At 39.1% G+C, this 22184-nt stretch overlaps 1 protein-coding gene and 1 long non-coding RNA gene across 2 annotated transcripts in view; one reads left to right on the top strand and one right to left on the bottom strand.

Annotated features, from left to right (window-relative positions):
- Positions 1-22184, bottom strand: part of LOC134797789 (uncharacterized) — a 364311-nt gene that overhangs the window by 192963 nt on the left and 149164 nt on the right. The gene's annotated exons all lie outside the window — the stretch shown is intronic.
- Positions 16490-18088, top strand: LOC134797302 (uncharacterized). The gene is made up of 2 exons (XR_010145067.1): positions 16490-17156; positions 17343-18088. It is a non-coding gene; the product is annotated as an uncharacterized LOC134797302 (long non-coding RNA).

Below are 22184 nucleotides of genomic sequence, written 5' to 3'. Positions count from 1 at the left end.
TCGTCAGTGTCAGTTACTTTAAGCATACTATGTAATGGACGTTTCCTTGAAAGATTCATGAATAAAGAATATTTGCATAACAAAAAAAACGTATCACCGCGTCCAGACATAAATAACCAAGCACACGTACTATGGTTTTGCCACAGGTCAAACGTTTAAAATTTATTTATTTGTCACTGCTTCTATAATCTATATAAATTAATTATATAGTCGTTGTCATACATGTTATTATTATTATTATCTTTATTCATTTCTCATCTTAAGTTAGGTAATTTATAATATGAATATAAAAGTAAAATATAAAAACACTTACAAAACAATAAAAATTAATATAAACACATTATAAAAAACCTAACCTAGGGTGCCGCCAGCAGCGGGGCAAGGCCCAAGCTACCGGTGGTCAGGGCTGCAGAGAGAGGAACCGACGGACTAGCCGCGCCGTGTCCAAGATCACCGCCTTCTGCATCTGACCCTTGATCCAACCACCTAGCGAGAGTCTCTCAAGATGTTGGTCGAGACTCTTCGCTATTAGACCGTTCACTGAAACGACTATCGGGACAATGATCGTCGAATCAACATCCCACATGGCGGTTATCTCGTGAGCCAAGTCTAGGTACTTACTGGACTTGTCCTTCTCGGCCTTCACGAGATTCTCATCATGGGGGATGGTGATGTCAACGAGCACGGCCCGACGTTGCGATCGATCTATTATCACAATGTCAGGCTTATTGGCTACAATAGTCCTGTCTGTGATGATAGATCGATCCCAATAGAGCGTGGCATGACCATTCTCGAGAACAGGCGCAGGTAAGTACTTGTAGTACGGTACTTCGCGGTCCACAAGGCCATATAGAAGAGCAAGTTGCTGGTGAATAATTCTGGCTACGAGATTATGTCTGTGCAAGTACTCGCCGTTAGCAAGATGAGAACAACCGGAAATGATATGCCTGAGTGACTCTCCGGGACGGCGGCATGCCCGACAAATGTCGACCGTACCGTCCTTCAGGATATATTTCCGATAGTTGTTCGTCATCATCACTTCGTCCGCAATTGCACAGGCAAAACCCTCGGTTTCTCCAAAGAGGTCCCCGAATCGTAACCAGTTCACCGACGCGAGCAGGTCCACATCGGGTCCCGTGAGGGCCTTGTAGAACCGCCCGTGTAGCACCTTACTCTCCCATGCCGCCCTGCGATCCGCAGCACTTAGTACCACAGGTTTGCGCCAGTTCTCGTTTGCCAAGGAGAGCGGCGTGAGGTTCCTGTCTACTGCCACCACATCACGATGCATCCCACACTCGTTGTTAAGGAAATAATTCCTGAGATTGTACACCTCGCGGTTGTGGAGATCCTTGGCGTTTAGGAAGCCTCGGCCTCCACACTTCCGTGGGATGTACAATCTCATAACTGACGAGCGTGGGTGTAGCATGCGATGTGTGGTGAGCAGTGACCGGACCCTCCGATCCAGGGCGTCCAGCTCGGTCTGAGTCCACCTTAGTATGCCAAAGGAGTATGTGAGTAGGGGCATTACCCAGGCGTTGAAGGCGCGCACTTTGTTGCCTCCTGACAAAAGACTGTTAAGGACTTTTGTGAGCCGACTGAAAAAGCGCTCCTTCACCGACCGTCTAATACCCTCGTCCTCAATACCCAACGACTGTGACATACCAAGGTATTTATAGGTTTCTGATTCAGAGATAGATCTGAAAGACATTGTCTCAGAAAGTTGTAAATTTGTTGAATTTACAACCCTCCCCCGCTGTACATGCATAACCGCACATTTATCGACACCAAACTCCATGTGGATGGCACTACTGAAGACTTTGGTGGTTTTCAGTAGCTCCAACAAGTCTTGGCTATTTGGTGCAAATAATTTGAGGTCATCCATGTACAGAAGGTGAGAAATGACTTCACCCTCTCTCCGAAGCCGGCAACCTAGTCCCAAATCCTTCAGCAGGGTGCTGAGGGGATTCAAAGCTAGGCAGAACCACAGGGGACTCAGACTGTCGCCCTGAAAGATTCCTCGCTCAATCCTTATAAAATCCTGCGGGCCAGGGCGGTCATCCCGGCCTCCTAGTTGACGAAGGACTGTGGTCCACTGTCTCATACACGCGCTTAGGAAGGCTCTCAAAGCTGCATCAACTTTATACAGCTCTAAGACCCTCCCCAACCATGAATGAGGCACCGAATCATAGGCCTTCTTGTAGTCAATCCAAGCGGCCGAGAGGGCACCCCTGTTCCGCCAGATTTGTTGGCAAATGGTCATGTCTATGAGGAGGAGCTCTTTAGTACCACGGGACCCAACCCTACATCCATTTTGAGCGGAAGCCAGAATGTTGTTTGCGACAATGTGCGCGTTGATTTTTGCTCTCAAAATGGATGTAAGGAGCTTGTAGAGTGTAGGCAAGCATGTGATGGGTCTGTAGTTCTTCGCTTCCGTGGTACTACCGGACTTATAGAGCAGGAAGGTGACACCAGTTGTTAAGGAAGGTGGGAGAGAACCAAGCTCGAGGGCTTGTTGAAATTGTGCTGCCAAGCGCGAGTGCGAGCATCGGAACCACTTTAGCCAGAAGTTGTGCAATCCATCCGGCCCAGGACTTTTCCAGTTCTGAGCCGTGCGGATGGCACAACTGACGTCATCGGGGCTGATGGTGACTGCCCCCATAGGTTCGATGGACTCGCACTCACGCTCGACAACACTCATCCAACTCCCCTCGGTGTGTCCGACAGGCACCGACCAGATGCTACGCCAGAAGTTGGTCATGGCAGTAGCATCCGGCGGCTGCGTGTCGGGCGTACGAAGGTTGGTTTCCTCCCACCTTCGGTACACCTTCCTTTGGTCACTTTGAAAAAGGCGATTCTGCTGAAATCGATCCACACGCTCTCTGTAGCGGCGAATACGGTTTGCCCATGCATAGACTTTCTGCTTTAGAAAGTCGATGCGCTCTGTGACATTGGCCATGTAGTCGCGGGGCCTGATATCCGTCCCCGCGAACGCCTGGTTCACAAAGCGCATTACTCGGGGGCGATTGTTGCCCCCCCTCAAGCAGATTATTATTATTATTATTAAAGCCTTCTTTATTTCCTTAATGCATTAAACTCTAACTTAAATATATTTAGTTATATTATATTTTTCATATTAAGGACCCCTGTCGGGTATAGGCCTCCTCCATGTTTTTCCATTTATCTCGATCTTTGGCCTTAATTGCCCAATTTTCACCGGCTATGTCTATAATATCCTTTGACCATCTCGTTTTGGGTTTTCCTGCTGTTCTTTTCCCATATGGTCCTGGCCACTTAGTGATTTTGCTGGTCCATCTTCCATCTGTCATCCTGGCTATGTGGCCGGCCCATCTCCATTTTTGCTTGAGTATGAACTCTAATGCGTCTATGACATTTGTTTTGGATCTTATGTGTTTACTATTAACTTTCTCTTTTAGTTTTATTTTTAGGATGCTCCTTTCCATCGTCATACATGTTACTATTTTCAATTATAATATAGGAGGCCTACGAGCAGACGAAGCCTAGCACATCTAAAATCTAAACTGTGGATTGAACTGTCGCCCGCGGAATTTGCGGACCAGTACGACCTTCAAACCTTCAAGCGAAGAGCGTACTTTCATCTTAAGGTAGGCTTCGCACTAGCTACCCCTCTGGTGTTGCAGGCTTACCATCTGGCGATTTGTCTGCTCGTTTGCCTCCATATCATAGAAAAAGAAAAACAAAGAAGAAAATCAAACGCTCGAAGTGCTAAATTTAAGCAAACGTATAATTCAAAGCGAAACTTGATGTAATCTCTCTCATACCTCCCTAATATCGATCTAAGAAAGCCTCCAGCATACATTGTACACAAATTCATTCCGTATGTAAAGAGTTTGTGTATATCCCCTTTAGGCGGTACTTACTTGTTGTGTGAGCATAGGGTTGTCATGTGAGAATATGTAATATCCTGTCAAAAATCCGGACATAACCCTAAAAAAACCTGACGTTTTCTGGACGGGGTCTAAAAATGACTCGGTGGGGCACTAAGCCCCTTAACTGCCGGTCGCTGCTTGTTGACCGCTCTGGCCTAGTGGGTAGTGACCCTGTCTATGAAGCCGATGGTCCCGGGGTCGAATCCTGGTAAGGTGGTAAGGGCATTTATTTGTATGATGATACAGATATTTGTTCCCGAGTCATGGTTGTTTTCTATGTCTGAGTACCCACAACACAAGCCTTCTTGAGCTTACTGTGGGGCTTAGTCAATTTGTGTAAAACACCAAACTTTTAACTTAGCATCTAGTAGTTAATTGAGGTTTCTAAAAAACGCTGACTCTCGCCAAGTCACCCCGCGATCCTGACAAAGGACCAAAAATCCTGTCACGGGAAATCCTAACGTATGGCAACCCTATGTGAGTAGGGCATCTCTATACTGCTGCCTCGCTCACACACCATCCGTATCGGTGTGATAACCGTGTATTTGCACAATAACCCTCCTACGGAACCCTAAATGTAAGACAATCGCTCTTCGTGCGATATTTCAAATTCGACATCGCCATTATAGGGAAACATGTTTACTCTATTCGCGGGTACTGTGTAAGCACATGGTTTATTTGGTGTTGAATAATCTTAGCTTGATTTGTTTGGGATACGAAGACCTAGTCTCTCAGTGAATTTCGATCGCGGTTATTGGTCGTGTCATGTTTATAGTGTAGTGTCGCAAATCAAAAACTCAAGATGGCATAATAAGGTTATCACTTCACGTGAAAAAAAACCGGGCAAGTGCGAGTCGGACTCGCGCACGAAGGGTTCCGTACCATAATGCAAAAAAAAAAACAAAAAAAAAGCAAAAAAAAAACGGTCACCCATCCAAATACTGACCAATCCCGACGTTGCTTAACTTTGGTCAAAAATCACGTTTGTTGTATGGGAGCCCCATTTAAATCTTTATTTTATTCTGTTTTTAGTATTTGTTGTTATAGCGGCAACAGAAATACATCATCTGTGAAAATTTCAACTGTCTAGCTATCACGGTTCGTGAGATACAGCCTGGTGACAGACGGACGGACGGACGGACGGACGGACGGACGGACAGCGAAGTCTTAGTAATAGGGTCCCGTTTTACGCTTTGGGTACGGAACCCTAAAAATGACAAATCAGCAACTTTGATAGATTGATTCGGGATTTTTAACAGAAGGATGCCATCTAGCGTGAGATTAAGCTAAAGCTAATTTTACGGTTTAAAGATAGGTAGATAGAATACCTACTCTTTATTGGCACACCTCAGTAGAAAGACACAACTTAAGGGTAAAAACAATTGAAGGTGGACAATATTATCGCTTAAGCCAGATCTCTCCCAGACAACTTTGGGTAGCGGAAATGAAGAAATTAATCGAAAAAGTAGGTGTTGCAAAAACGTTATGAAGCCTACTTTCATACATACAATTACAGTAAATAAACATACACATACAAGAAAATGCAAATAGACACATATGTGGCTAATGAATTTTAAGACTGAAAATTCGTTCGGTCGATTATATTCTAATAAAATTCTTATACTTTTGCATAACACATATTTTAATGAAATATGAAATGAAATGAAAATATTTATTTTCAGGCAACTATTGGCCCATAGATAAATACCTTAAAACTAGCACACATATTATTATAAAATATTTATATCTTAAAAATAAAAACACACAAGTATGGCTGCGAGGCAGTTCGCAACCCCGCAGTGTCAGTGTGTGTGTTTAATCTATGGATATTATCGAACCCGCTAACATTAAAAAACATGGCCGCGGAATGAAATGCAATTTTCCCCGGCTTTCCTTACGGACCGAAACTTCCGGCTGTCAATCAGTTTCCCGCCTTTTCTGACGGGTTCCGGAAAGAGGAAACTTTTTAAAAAACCAGGGTGTGACGTATCGAGTGACGTGCCAAATGACGGTTGCGTGAATTTTGTAATTTCGAGTGACGCGTTTAAATTGTTTCTGTGGTTGGAATGACAATGAAATGTATATGTCTCCCTTTGTTAAGGGTGAGGGAAAGTTAAGTAACAAGTTGAAAATGTATTCCTACTACGGCCCTTTTCGTAGGATCTATATCTGAATCCCTAAAGTCTTTTCTCCTATCTCTGCCTACCCTAATATTGTTTGTCATAATGATTAGTTGTCCTAACACTCATTTACCCTAATTTTGGTTTCCCTATTATCGACTGGCCGATTTTTTTTGTCCTAATATGTTTTTCCCTAATGGCACTTTCCATATTGATTATTTATCCTAATGTTATGTAGCATAATTATTTTTTTGCCTAATTATTGTTAGGCCTAAAAATTATATATCCTAACCATCATGTTACCTAATTTTACTTAGCCTATCGTTGCTTGACCTAACACTCGTATGCCCTAATTTTGATTACCCTATTATGGAATGGCCGATTTTCTTGTTATAACCTAACCTAACCCACTTTCATGGCAGCATTTTTTCTTTTTTGCAAGGATCGGTTCTAACCTAACCTATTTTTAACAGCTGTTCGGTTTTACAATGGTCGCAGTTCTAACCTAACCTAACCCACTTTTGTTGCAGCAGTTCGTTTTTGCGAGGATCACAGTTCTAACCTAACCTAACCCACTTTTGTGGCAGCAGTTCGTTTTTGCAAGGATCCTAGTTCAAATCTAACCTATTTTTAACAGCAGTTCGTTTTTACAATGGTCGCAGTTCTAACCTAACCCACTTTTGTGGCAGCAGTTCGTTTTTGCGAGGATCACAGTTCTAACCTAACCTAACCCAATTTTGTGGCAACAGTTCGTTTTTGCAAGGATCGCAGTTCTAACCTAACCAAACCCACTTTTGTGGCAGCAGATCGTTTTAGCAAGGATCGTAGTTTTAACCTAACCTAGTTTTAACAGCTGTTCGTTTTTACAATGGTCGCAGTTCTAACCTAACCTAACCCACTTTTGTGGCAGCAGTTCGTTTTTGCGAGGGTCACAGTTCTAACCTAACCTAACCCACTTTTGTGGCAACAGTTCGTTACCATTCATTATGGAATGTAATTGTTATGTTAATTGATCAATAGGAAAAGTAAATGTTATGCCAATTGATCTTATAGGGCAAGAGCCATTAGGTCAAAACAGTTAGAGCATGTTATTTTATGCCAAACATTGTTAGGGATTTCGAAGAATATGGTAAAAAACATTAGGGATCTTGATAGTTATGGTACAAATGCTTAGGACAAATGAGTCTTAGGCTAACCATTACATTATGGAAAATAATCGTTATGACAATTGATCGTTAGGTCATGTGGCCATTAGGACAAACCGGTTAGGGCAAGTGACTTTAGGACAAACGTTGTTAGGGATTCAGAAGGAGACCCCACTTCGTATACAGTGTGTAAATCCAATACGGGTGAATATTTAAACGGTATCAGTAGTTAGCATAGGACCTAAGACTAAGACTGCTGGGGAGGAAAATGCATGGTTTAGTATGTAACTAAGTTAGTTTTAATATAATCCTATGTACATTTTACTCTGTTGTTCTCCTAATAAATAAAATAAAATAAAAATTATAATGAGATAAATTTTGCCTAGAAATATGTACAATGAAAATTTTAACCGTAAGTACAAAATGCCAATGTAAAGCGACACACAAGTTACGAGAAACGAGCTTTTTAAAGTACTGTGAACGCTTGTTGGCAGTTACTATAAAATGCTCGTGTCTCGTTTGCAGTACATTGCTGCTCGGTAAATTTTTAAAAATTAATTCAGTGTACGTAACTTAAAAAACTTCTTAATTAATGATTATACACGGATAAATTATATATCTAGTTTAATTTATTGCCCGTATTGGATTTACACACTGTATAGCTTCGGCCTCGTACAAAATACGATATCTGGAGGCCTAAAGCTAATAACAGTTGTAGAGTCAATCGAATGTGGAATAATGATGATGAGGAATGGTTGATGATGGAGACGATCACGTGACCTTTCGTTGCATCTGTCATATAGATACATTTTTTATTTTCGATCGGCGTTAGTTGAAAACTACGATTGTCATCATGGTATGTCATGGCTAAAGGGGCCCACTGATTAACAGTCCGCCGCACGGTATCGGCCTGTCAGTTGTTCGGAACTGTCAACATTTTGTTATAACTGACAGGCCGATACCGTCCAGCGGACTGTTAATCAGTGGGCCCCTTAAGCCCCCTAGGTTGTTTAACAGTCCAGTCATTTCAATGTTTCAGTTGCCCCAAACAATTAATCTTTCTCTTTAATTTTAATTCCCTAACTTTCCATATGTAGAATCAGCAGCAGAAGTTGCTAAGTGGGCGAGGTGTTTTGTCTTGACACGCTCTAATTCTCTTAACAATAAAGTCGCGTCAAGATCATTTTGAACACCTCGCCCGCTTTGCTGCTGACTGTACCTATTGGCATCATTTATCATATTTACTCACTAGAAACCTACACTATCCCATTAATAAATGTATTATGGGAAAATAGAAAGGACATTTTGATTAGAGGGTATCATATAATACAATGGGCGGTGTCAGTTTGTTCGTTCATTCCGGAATTGCAACGAGACACGCGAGGGTACGAGACGACAATACATCCGTCTCAAACGATAACGAAATATATTCTGCCCTCCTAAGCTAAAAAGCCGTATTTGCAGTCAATTTGTATGAAAACTGAATGCAAATACGGCTTTTTAGCTTAAGAGGGCAGTATTGAGGGTATGACCCTCAAACGCGCGCAGAAAAAAATTGTCTTCTGTAGATGGTCAAGCAAATCTTGTCAGTAGCAAAAGGCGCGAAATCATATTTTCTATGAGACGATATCCCTTCGCGCATACATTTTTCTAATTTGCCGCCTTTTTCTACTGACAAGGTCTGCTTGACCAACTTTATTTACGAAATTTATTATTAAGCTTCTATTTAACCGTCGATATGAAGCCGGCAAGTTAACGACAGCAAGTTCAATTGTCGTAACCGCCTTATTGCGCGGTTATTTTGCTCTGTCTGTCTGTCTGTGCCGACTAGTGACGTGTTACCGGAAACATTCCTGATTGATGGAACATTTAAGGGAATAGTGTAACATCTCACTTAACGCGTTATTTCAACATATCATTTTTAATTACATGTGTTTAATTAGGTACTTATCAACATTTTTGTTTTATTATAACATAAATATCATGATTTAATGTAATCTTTTAAATGTAGGTTCAATAATTAGAACTAAAGTAACCGTTTAACCAATTTCTTTAAATATATAGGTACTATGTATGAAACCAGTTACGTTACATATTACAAAAAATAAACAACATTTATATTTTGTTTTGGCATGTAGGTAGTTTGGCATTTGCCACACACATACACATATTTGGTAATGACACATAAATATAGCCTGTCAAACAACTTTTTCAGTTGAAAAAGGCGCGAAAATCAAATTTTATATAGGACGACAAACCTGCGCGCCTAATTTTTTTATATTTGCCGCTTTTTTCTACTGACGGAAATGGCTTGACTGACTATATAAATGTTTTTAAACATATAAATAAAAATAAGATGTAGATACCAAAGAAAATGGGGCGTTTTTGACGAAATTGTGATGTTATAATACATTTTGTTTTCACGTTGTTATCGCATTCAATGTTCCTTTTATTTAAGCAAAGTTCCCGTAGTCGTTAATATTCCCGTTTCCCATCACTAGCAACGACCAAGTTTCCAGACGGAACTTTATTAATACCGCACTTTAGCGGCACTTAAAAGTCCCCAGACAAAAGTAAAGTGTCCTAAAAATAGGACAACAGCTTTACATTTGTATTGCATGGAAGCAAAGCTTTTAAGTAAATTACAAGTCATAAAATATCAACTGTGATTCAATTTAAATTGTCTTGAGTTGTTAATGATGGCTCCTTCGAAATATTTTCTTCATAAATAAAGTCGACGTCAAATATATGTTTATATTTTTTCACCATATTATAAAGTAGGTGCAAAATGTAGGTACATCCATGCTCACAAAAATTATACCCGGAATGACCCGGGATCGAATTCAGGACCAAAATCTAACCTGGCCTTTGGTACATATTTCATACTAATGTTCTAAAAGTAAAGTCGTTCCAAGACTTGAGATCTTTACTGCTGATTGTACTTTGTTTATTTGACATGTTGCTGTTATATTTAACTATAATTATGTCTGTTTATTATATAACATATCGTCAGGTGACAACGAAAACTCACTAATCACCACTACAAGTTCATAGCCATAGTGAATCGTATTAGTACAATAATAAGGTTGATTTATGTTTAATTATTTTTTTAGTATTTAATGAGTTTATGAGTATTGCAAAACCTTCTTTTTTGATCCGTCTGTTGTCTACCTCTACCTGCACAATATAGTTTTTTTCTTAAGTTGTATCTTTTACTGTGGTGTGCCAATAAAGAGTACCTACCTATATTCTATTCTACTTACTGTGTACTGCCGCGCCAGTCATAACATTGGCACTGAAAATAACAATGCAAAACGCACAGACTGACAGATTGAATGACCAAATGCACACGTCACGTGTCCTGACAGGCAACTGTCAAAAAGGGCAGGGATATGCGGACGTCATATGTTTCACCATAAAACTGTTATAGCTTAGGGGTGCGTTCCAAACAGATGAAGAATTGAATGTTTTTACCGGGTTCGAATCCTATTACAGTAAGGGCATTTATTTGTGTGTCGGGTAATCCGCGAATTACTGGCCACTATTTAGTAATAATTATATAATAATAATATTTAATAACTGGCCACCTTATACTGAAATGAATTCTATTCACCTTTAAACAGATTTCATTTTAGTATAAGGTGGCTGGTTATAGAAGGGCGGCCTGTTATTGAAACCTTATACTAAAAATGATTTCTGCATGTAGGTGAATATAATTCATTTTTGTATAAGGTGGCCAGTTATTGACGATTTACCCTATATCACAAATATTTGTTCCTGAGTTAATGATGCTTATTATGTAGGTTTATAAGTATGTATGGACCCGGGTATGTCCTTAAACTACGTCCAACACCACCGGTGGACGGGCAGCAGCGTCCCTCAAATTCGGTGTACTCGACTGCGATCGCCAACCCGCCTGCCAAGCGTGGCGATTATGGCATACACCCCCCAAAGGGGGAGGCCTATGTTCAGCAGTGGACGTCTTATGGCTGACATGATGATGATGATGATGATAAGTATGTATATATAGCTATATGTATAAAACAACGTCGTTTAGTACCGTATGACACATTACTGAGTTTACTGTGGGACTTAGGTTGATCTGTGTAAAATTGTCCTATAATATTTATTTATTTACCTATTCATCGGCAACGCATAGTGTTACCAGGTGTTGAAAAAAAAGCTTAATTTAATAAACATTGTAAACGTTTATACCGGGTGTGGCCTGTAACATGAGCAAAAAATTAAACTGTAGGCTGTACTCCTCATACTGACCAACATTTGTTCAGCGACTTTTAACAATAACTTGTACACACACACAACACACACTTGTGGTACTCACACTTGTTGTTTGATTTTTAATACACTTTAAAGTTTATTCTAAGACGCAATGTATTGCGAATTTTGTTATGTTTAAGGCGTGACAAGCAACGTCAATCACAATGATATGGCGTGGCGATGGCGTCCATTGAAGGTAATATTTATTTTGTATGAAAAATAGGGAATCTAAATACTTCATAATTTTTAAAAGTTGTTGAACAAAAGTGTCACCGTTTGAGGAGTACAATCTATGTTTTAAATATTTGCTCGTGTTACAGGCCACACCCGGTATATTGACCTAAAATTTGGTTTAGTTCGACCCAATTCGATATGAATGACGTTCTATCATATAAATCAAATTCTGTTACCATTTTACGTGAACTTAAACACTTCTTATATTAAATATATGTGATACAAATAGTACGTACTTAGGTACACAAAACAAAATAATGAAATTGCATTTCCCTTCGGAAGCCATTCGAAAATCAAGTTCAAAATCGTCCCAAAATATCACCACACAGATCACAGACAAGTAATATTGAAAGTGGCACTCGGGGGCTATTTCCATATCCCTAGAGTATAATCAGCACCTTATGCGCGACAGTTTGATAATACGCACCCAGCTGTCAAACACCCGCGTTCGAAATTCAACCTTAACCTTATAGTCATACGGTTGAATTTGGAACGGTGTTATGTGGGGTGCGCAAACGCATATGGCTCGTTGACGGTTTCTAATCATCGGTGACGTTTATGGATGACTAAATATAGAAGATGGATATGTGGAGGAAATAGGTGCTGTGACGCGTGGATGACAATGGTTTAAATATAACGGCTTTTTGTTACGTTTTCATTAATTATCACTTCAGTTTGTATTATTTCTCTTCTTTTTTCAGTACCTAACCAGGTTTGTCTGCGGCTTCGCCTGCGTGACGAATGTAAGTATTCCATTATTTCCATTCATAAAGTGGGCATGCACTTTTGCAGTCGTGTGTCCAAACCCTACGCTTTCTGCAATGAGTAGGTATCTTATAAAAACCGAATTAACTAGGTAAATTTAATGAGGCAAATATTATAAAATCCCAATTATACTAATTAAAAAATATCCGAGCATCTATTCACAGTACCTACTAGTGGTTGTCCATAAATTACGTCATCGATTTTTGACGATTTTGTCCCCCCCCCCCCCTAAAATCATTCAAAAATCATGCTTCGAATGACCTCGTGTCCTCCTATGGCATGCTACCATCATCCGACGTCCAGAACCCCCCTCCCCCTAATTTGAAATGACGTAATTTATGAATAGCCCCCTATGAGAATATTAGTTGATTATTTGAAGAATGTGATTAGGTTGGATCAGTAACAAATCAGTTTAGGTAACAATTTAGTGTTTCAAAGATGACAAACAAACAAAAAAACAAATTTCGAAAATAGGAAATAAACCTACTTACTCGTAATCATGAAAAACCGGACAAGTGCGAGTCGGACTCGCCCACCTAGGGTTCCGTACTTTTTTACAACGTTATTTTGTTGTTATAGCGGCTACAGAAATACCTGCATCTTCTGTGAAAATTTTAACCGTCTGGCTATCACGGTTCATGAGATACAGCCTGGTGACAAACAGACAGACGGACAGTGGAGTCTTAACAATAGGGTTTTTACCCTTCGAGTACGGAACCCTAAAAAAGTACAATTATGCAACATTTCAAGATGACAAAGACAAAATGCTTGTCATCGCTACTGTTAAGTAACAGCTTACTTTCTTTCAAAAACCTTTCTTTGTTCAAAGGAAAGTACATTTGTAAAGCAGCCACACAAATTAAGCATTTGACAGGAGTCATTAACGATATTTCCTGACTTTAATGCATTTGAATGTAACACCAGGGGCTTAGATAACAATTGTTCAGCAAAAGTCGATCGAAAAGTAGGTAGAGTTAGACCAAGAAAAGTCTGCAGCGATTTGAATAGTCCACGCAGTGCAAGTGTTATTAATACGTCATAATTTCATAGAAGTTTGACGTTTAAAATACATAACACTTGCACTGCGTGGGCTATCAAAATCGCTGCAGACTTTTCTTGGTCTAACTCTATTTATCTACTTTTCGATATCGGAGCATTAAAAATGTAAAGGGATGTCAGATACTCGTAAGTTTCGTTAGGGGTTAAAAACATTCTAGGGTGGCGATTACTTTTGGTGCATTGTCTGCTACTATTAACTAATATGGCTCAGTAATCCAAAGAGGATCTTGGCCTCCGAAACGAGAGCACGCCACTTTTCCCGATCCTGCGCCGTCTCCTGCCAATTTCCGGCTTGAAGCTGACGCAGATCCGCTTCTACAATATCTCCCCAGCGGTATCTGGGCCGACCTACCGGGCGGCCACCAGTCGGTCTTCCCAGGTACGCCCTCTTGGCAGCCCGATCCTCTCCCATTCTACTACTCATGGTCTAATAAAACATGGTCTTCTATTCCCAGAGTGACACAGGCCTACGTCACAATAACATGGCCGCTATATATAGCGCTATCGCATGATGACGTAGGCTTGTGTCAGTTAGGTGACCTAGAAAAGACGGGAATAGAGTACCAGGCGGAGTATATTATTATACCATGCTACTACTCACTACTATCCACTAACTAAACTTATACAGTATATAAGTGCATGCGCTGTATATGTATTCAAGTGAATAAATCATTCATTCATTCATTCATTCAACTATTGGTATTGACTAAATAATAATTCCTGATACACTGTTCTATCAACTATCATAACAGTAGCTATGAAAGCTTAATTACGAAAACTCCGAACGTGATACTTTAACTATCGGTTCTGTTTACGTTTTAACATTAAAACTTCAAACTATTGGTGGACCTTAAGTCCTTGAAATAAGGTTTAATTTCAGTACAACTATAGTTATAGTTAGTATCGCACTGGTCTGTTAGCGTTGCACAATGCGTGGTTTCTACACTAACTAATTCATTGGTTGGTCCAAGTTAAAAATCAAATCAACTCAAATTTCAAATATAACAAGTAGGTACTTAGCGTTCTCAAAAGTTGGTAAGTAACGCACAAAAGTCCTTAGCCAAGATAGCAATCGTATTGCCAAATACCAATCGAAAAGAAAATCGATAAAATGGGTGACGGGATGAACGTCATAATCGCGGCAGTAATGCGGCGGCGAACGTCACTGATATTATTAACAAATAAAAAACAACGGGTTGCACTCCGGGAGTGCCGGCAGAACTGAAAACTCAATGACATTGTAACAGTTTTTCGATCAGGTCACGTGTCCGTCTTACATCTTACGAATCTTACGGTCACGTGCCCTGTCGCGAGTTTAACATTTTTTCCCCATCACAAAAAGTGCACAGCGCCGCTAAAGAAGTTTTCACTTATCATTTCATTCCAAAAAAACAAAAGTCCCAAAAGGCTGACTTCTTGATAGTGCCAGGGCCTGATTGATATATCTATAGGTTAATAATAATAATAATCGCCCGTTAAAAACCGGTAGCAGTATTGTGCGGTTAAAATCGCTCGCGCTTATGCTGTAATGAGTTTGATCTTGTTTGTAATAACTTTACGTTCGGAAAAGTTTGAAAGGAAGTTTGACTTTCAATGCAACAGCTGGCATACATGTTATCATAATTAGAAGGTGCCATTTTGTTGTAGATTTTCGCATATGTTTCAGTACAAAAACTCCTAAACATGTTGCGTGCGACCTGGCCTACTGTAACCGTGATTGAATCTTGTCCTCAAAATAAGTGGGTTATAAATAATGAAAATGCAAGGATTACATTATCAATATTATCGTTTGAGCCGCACTATATTGATGCGTATCACAGCAAAATCTCGCGATAATATTATGTGACTGTTTGTTTCCTAAAAAAAAAATATGGCCACTTCAGTATCACGATAATACTCTCAGTCTATAATCCATACCATATAAAACTTTCGCGTTTTGAACACATATTAACTCACATTTATAGACGGGTCTATCGCGAATTTGTTTTATTAGATACCTTTATTTACATTTTGATTTTCTTTTGACATTTTGCTGCGACATCAGTTAGCCGCGACCACGACCAGTGAAACCTGTGTCGAAGCGTCGGTAAATAAAGGTAATAAATTAAATTCGCGATAGACCCCTCTATAAACGTGAGTTAATATGTATTCCATACCAATCGTTGACGCTTGTAATTTGCGCCGGCGCACACCGCCGCGCATGCGCGGTAATTGGTGCGTCGCGCGCTTTGATCCCGCGCCGCGCGATTAGCGCCACCTTCCGTCTTCCCGTGGAAACTCGTGGAAAGCGTTTGAAGCTAATTTGGCGTACGTGCTCTGAATTCTAGGGGTCTAATTAAAATACTAGCGCGTTTTCTTTAGTCACACAAAAAGCCACCGCCATACAATTGCCGATACGCTCTCATTTTAAAACGACATTCTGAAATAACATGAAATTTGACATGAACATTCATGTAACATATTATTATAATATATCTATGTATAATACAAAGAAATTAGAGCGAGAAGAAGTTTTACATACAAAACTAGTATTCGACTCGCTCATGCAATTTAAGCATATCGTTTTAAAATGAGAGCGTTTCATTGTATGGGAGCGTCATTTTGGCAGCGGGTTTGTGTGACTGTTAAATTGTTATAGAGTCCTAGTTAAAGACAAGTCGAATAATAAACATGTTGAATCTAAATACTTTGCTTATTACCTACTAGGTCCTTTAAATAAAGCCAGGTCCCATGCTACCCAAACATGGCGATATCTGCACAATATAGTGCCACAGAAAAAATAATAGTACTACGTACAGAAGGTTCACTCTCTAACAAAACGCGTCTATTACGACAGATATGACCGCAAGCTGGCGCAAGCGCGAGCAGGCGTCCGTTCCGTAGCGGTGCGCGGCAACTACTATGGCTAGACACCAAAATTGGTGTAGGCCGCGTGTACTAGTTGCGACGCGACGAAATCGCGGAGTGAGCCACGCCTGCACCTCTAGCACATCTTGCATCCGCGACTTAGACCGCGACTCGAGTCGACATTCCCGCGGCTGTCAAATCTGTCGATTTCCGTAGCACAACTTGTACCCGCGACTGCAACAGCCGCGTAGAGAACTCAAAGTCGCGGCGCGACTCATCAGTGTTCCCCGATAGAATCAAAGTCTAAACATAAATGCTATTTACATGTGACAACACTGAATCGGAAACAGGGTTGCGCTATTTCATTCGTTCTTTGGTGGTAAAAAATCTAGTTTATTGTCGATGGTTAAGTTTTTCCTGTCAAAGTCAAGGAACTTTCAAATTTTGTCAACATTTAATTACGATGCTGTTTAATGTATAATTTAGATAGCATATTATGCAGTGAATGGCAAGTTGACGGGTGCAGTCTTTAATGAAGAATTCTTCTGGAAATGCGAGTACCAATTCTTGGACATCATTCGGCAGTTCGTGGTCTCGGCCGCCATTACGCTTTGTACTGCTGCTCCGGCTATCCTCCAGTGCATCGTGAAGGCCTATCACCGTACATCATGCGTTAATACTTTGTATTGTGAAATATTTTACTTGTAATCTACATTTACTGTATTTTGGCAAGGGCCCATGAGGCTGCCACTTCTCCAATAAATAATAATAATAATTACGAGAAAAAATATGAAAAAAATGTAAGTAATAGAGCCTTATATACTAAATTTTGATAATATTCCTTAAAATATATAATATATAGTTTATTAATTTCTGTTTAATAAACCTTTTAAATAAAATATTTTTGTAAATAACTATAATTAATGGAATTGCTATTATTGGTTTGGTTCTCATATTCCTGTTGTAAATTGTGTTTTTTTTTTCAGAATAAGTCCAGCATTATCCTAGACACGATTGATATCCCAGCACCCAAAGGAAAATATTGTTAACAGGAATGTGCCAACGGGACCTGAAGTGGAGAGTCAGGAAAAGAAACACACTAGGCAAGCTTGTACGTTTCAAACACGGAGCTGTCCGTTTCTAAAGTCACTAAGATGTGAGAAGCGCTTTAGCTTTAAGAACACCACCGAGGAAGTGAACTATTATAATAACCATAATGGTTATGGCGTACCTATCTATAATTCATTTTTTTTTAGCATTAGAAATAAGGTAAACAATCTTGATGTGTCTTTTAATTGAAAAACACATTTTAAAAATAAGTTACAGCAAATATGTAACAATTATGAATCTAATACGATCATTTATATTTTTCTGCTTTCATAAGCAAATATTGTGCCAATAATGGATGGCATGTGTGTGTACTGTGTAGTGTGTAACTGTTTATGATTTGACAAATTGATTTGAAAAGCTTATTTCATAGTCCTCGATGAAGTCACGACCATATTTTATTTTTTTGTTTACAAACCAATTTTCTTTCCGGGTGATATTTAATTGTCCTATGCCGCATGTCGAATAAAAAGGAAGACAGAAAATACTTTTCAAGGGTAATAAAGAAGATTCTTACAATTTCTCTATTGTGGTTCTAGATGTTAATAATATATTAGGTTTAATAATAAGAAGTCGAATATTGCAAGAATATATAAGGCAAAGCAATATACTATTAATTTAAATATTGTTTTTTTTCACTCCTGTATTTTTTACCTGAAATTAAACAAAAATAAAGTAGGTAGGTACCTACAACTCCTAGAAGCCATGATTAGCTCCCCAAGGCCCACTTCATACCTAATGCTGACAGCAACGTATCATAGCATGATCGTATCAGGCCCTGTCAAACATGAAGTGAAACATCTAGAACGCGGGTATGATCTAGAGGAGTTTCAATATGGTAGACCATATGATAACCGTACCTATGCTACGCAGACTATGACATGAGCGTAACGACTCCTTCAAAATATTGTTGGTCAGGTCGGTCCAGTCACGTCACGGTATGGTGTTGGCAGGGGACGGAATGGTTTAGTGGGTGATGACTGATAATATTTCATACAAAGCATGATTTTGAGCCGGACATGATCCTGTTACAGCCACGTATTACATCATTCTGTTACAGTACGATGCAGCGGGCACAGGCCACATGTAGGTATGTTTTGTTGAAGTCGAGGAAGATTCCAAACGGTACCTAAATAGTAAGAGATTGTTGAAATTAGACATCTAACCGTGATCCTAAATACCACTACTAAGACTATGGCTTACTTAATAAGTTGGATAGTTTGTTTTGAACATTTGTACCTACCCACCTCATCGGCTTCGTTTATGTACAAGCAAGCGGGCTCCGTTGTTAGTTGTTAGGTTGATGAAAGTTTTGTGTAAGGAAGTCTTAGGATTACTTTTACAAACTTACGAACCTGAATTGAAATTTAAAAAATCCTACATATGTACCTATTTACTTAATTGAGTACCTACAAGCTAGCTGTTTGAAATTAAAGTTGTAAACATGATGGGTGTGTTGTGGTACTTGTAGGTATCACCGTGCATAATCGATATAAGAGTGCGTAAAGCGCATTTAGTGATTATTCCATACTTCCTTATCCCTTAGGGCAATAAGTAATTATACAAATTATATTATATATGAAACTTGTTTTTAAGTTATAATTATCATGAGTTCAGTTAAAAAAGTACAAGCAAACCACCCGCGAGAGCGAGTCGCGTTATAAAGTCGCGTAGACTTCAACTCGCGGATTGACATAAAGCCGAGAGAATATTTTGTCTCAAAATAGGCAGTTGTGCTACGGATTTTAGTTCAAAGTCGCGATCGTTGTCATTTTCTGACAGTGACACCTGATCGCGAGATTGTCGCGGCTCTCGCGCGTGAGTTGTGCTGCCAACACGCGACAAGCCGCCAAGTCGCGCCGATCTGTCTCTTCTCGCGCCTGTCGCGGCCAGTTGTGCTAGAGGTGCTGATAGAGTTAGACCAAGAAAAGTCTGCAGCCATTTTGATAGCCCACGCTGTGCAAGTGTTATTCTAAACGTCAAACATTATGAAATTATGACGTATGAATAACACTTGCACTGCGTGGGCTATCAAAATCGCTGCAGGCTTTTCTTGGTCTAACTCTAGTGCAGCAGGTGTCCATGGGCAGCGGTAATTGTTCACCATTAGGCGATTCGTTCTCATTAAAAAATCCGAATACCGTTCCTAGATAGGTATTTTCAAATACCACTATTTCGTTTTTGGCAGAGATATATATAACTCCGTATAAGATAAATAAAGTCTAAGAAAAAAATGTGCCTCGGAAACAAGAAAAAGTCATTCTCGAATAGATGGCGCCATACCTTTGGCCTATTCTCGGCTAGATGGCGTTGACATATGAACACATATCAGTGAAAGAACATGGATCAGTATGGAACAATAAAAATTAAAAATCATTTATCCGTAAACATATTTTGATTAATTTATAGGTACATTTTCATTTTTATTTTAAGTTTTCACCGTGTGTCGATAGATGGCAGTAAATGTACCGTGACTACAAAATTTACTTTGACAATAGCCCTCTATACTATCTATTCTCTTTGGTTTTTGGTCAGCGAAATGAATAAAGCATTGGGAACACCCTGTTTATCTAGGACACCATTAACATAACACAGGCGTCCTAGATACGCTAAGGAACCTATTAGTATTTACATTTAAACCGAACCTTGTTAGGGGTATTGTTTTCTTTCTATTCGCTGTACAGCTTTGGTATAAAGGAGACGTGGTTGAAGTGTCATGAACTGAATACAGATATTTGAGCTCAAAGGGGTTTTAGAATGCTTTAACGGAGTGGAAAGGCTTGGAAATCGAACCTGGGACCCCATTGAGCTATGGAGACTGGTCTTACTATTTTACTGTAGCATGTAAAAGCGTAGTTGTTAACCTAGCGGTAAGGGCGGGCGACTTTCAATCCGGAGGTCGCGGGTTCAAACCCCGGCTCTTACCAATGAGTTTTTCGGCACTTATGTACGATAACAAAACTTCCGTGAGACACAGACATATTAAATACATATATGTGACGTTCCACGGGAAAAGGTACCTTATGAGGGTTTCTAGTTTCGGAGATATTAAATGTTTTGTAAAGAGGTGAAAAAATGCTCAATTTTTTTTTATTGTGTGATCTGAAACCTTAATGCGTAACGTTTGTTTACCTGTTTTTATTTTTGTTATAAGTTAGTTATAAGCCTAGTAATGTCGTCTCAGAGTTTAGTAGAAAAGGTACCTTATGGAAAAAAGATTGAAAATTCCCAAAAAAACTAGTCAATACGGGAAAAGAAGTTTGGTAGAGAACTGTATTAGCATTCTGCAAAACTAATTTGATAATTTCAGTTCTGGTTGGGGCGCCTCGCAAATATTATAACCGTACATAGACCGACATCACAAATCCAAGTAGACTGCTATTATACCAAAGTTACTCTCGTCAAGTCTTTCTTAACTAGAATAATCTTCATTTGGTTTGGTCGCATGCAGTAAATCAGCCATTGGTTTGCTGAAAAATGCCAATACCCGACGCATTACCTTATGGAATATCTGAGGTCATTGAACCTCAATGCCGCTTATTTTCAATAGCAACCGAAATATATTATTGATAAGAAATAGACGATTTATACCATCTTAACCCCAAAATATTATTAGTTTATCCTAACTGTTCCATCATCATCATGCCTCATCATGTAACTTGACCACAAGGTACCTTTTCATTACATACAAATTATTGGTCTTTTTTAAGATTATTATGACGAAGAACTAATTAAATTGGGGGCAGTTTAATGTAAATTAATATTTTCTATTCATAAAAGATAAACTATAATATGATTGATATTTTGTAGTGATGTATTATTAGATTTATTTCCATAAGGTACCTTTTCGTAAATGTATGGAGCAAATACTGTTATTGTTATGTAAGTTTAAAGTGGCATAAGGGGTTAAATATAGTATTTAGTTGGGGTTTTAGGATTTATTTCATTTGAATGACAGAATTTCTTTCATATGTGCTCAGAAAAATTGATTGTGTGTCACATTAAAAGTAAAAATATTCAATTTTGTGATTTTAAATGAAAAAGTCAGAAAATACATTTTCACCTCTAAATCGGTATTGTTTTTTGCTTAAACTGTCTGTCAGTGTCGTTTTCTAATAGATAAAATTTAAATCTTGAGAGCTCATTGCAATCAATCGTGAAAATGAAATAAAACTTTATTTTCAAGAGATTGGTTAGTATACACATAAATCAGTCGATATCAAAAGTTTCTATTTGCATTACAGAACAAGTCGCAATATTTTTTTAATCTCAGATATATAAGGCATTATTATTTGTAGTCAACTATGTAACTTACTTCAGGAACATAGTTTTTTAGGCGGCTAAACTTAAAACTTCTCTATCGTAAAGTTGCTCATTTCACAACATTATTTTCAAAAAATCATATCTCTGTAACTACGCAACCTAGAAGGTTGATCTTTTGTGTTATCGATAGCTTATTTATTGTAGATTACTGGGGTATGCATAACTCCATACCCGCCATAAGGTACCTTTGACCGTGGGACGTCACATATTAAGAACGGGTCACTCACGTATTTTATGTACGATATATGATTTAATATTGACCAGTCGCTTTTCGGTGAAGGAAAACATTGTGATGACGCCGTACTAATCCTAATAAAGCCTAGTTTCCTCTCTGGTTTGAAAGGTCAGATGACAGTCGCTTTCCTAAAAACTAGTTCCTGTGCCAATTCAATTCAGAA

The sequence above is a fragment of the Cydia splendana genome, chromosome 15 (genome assembly GCF_910591565.1).
Source record: "Cydia splendana chromosome 15, ilCydSple1.2, whole genome shotgun sequence".
Taxonomy (NCBI): domain Eukaryota; kingdom Metazoa; phylum Arthropoda; class Insecta; order Lepidoptera; family Tortricidae; genus Cydia; species Cydia splendana.
Note: the sequence above shows the minus strand (reverse complement) of the source record. Positions and strands in the feature narration are given on the sequence as shown.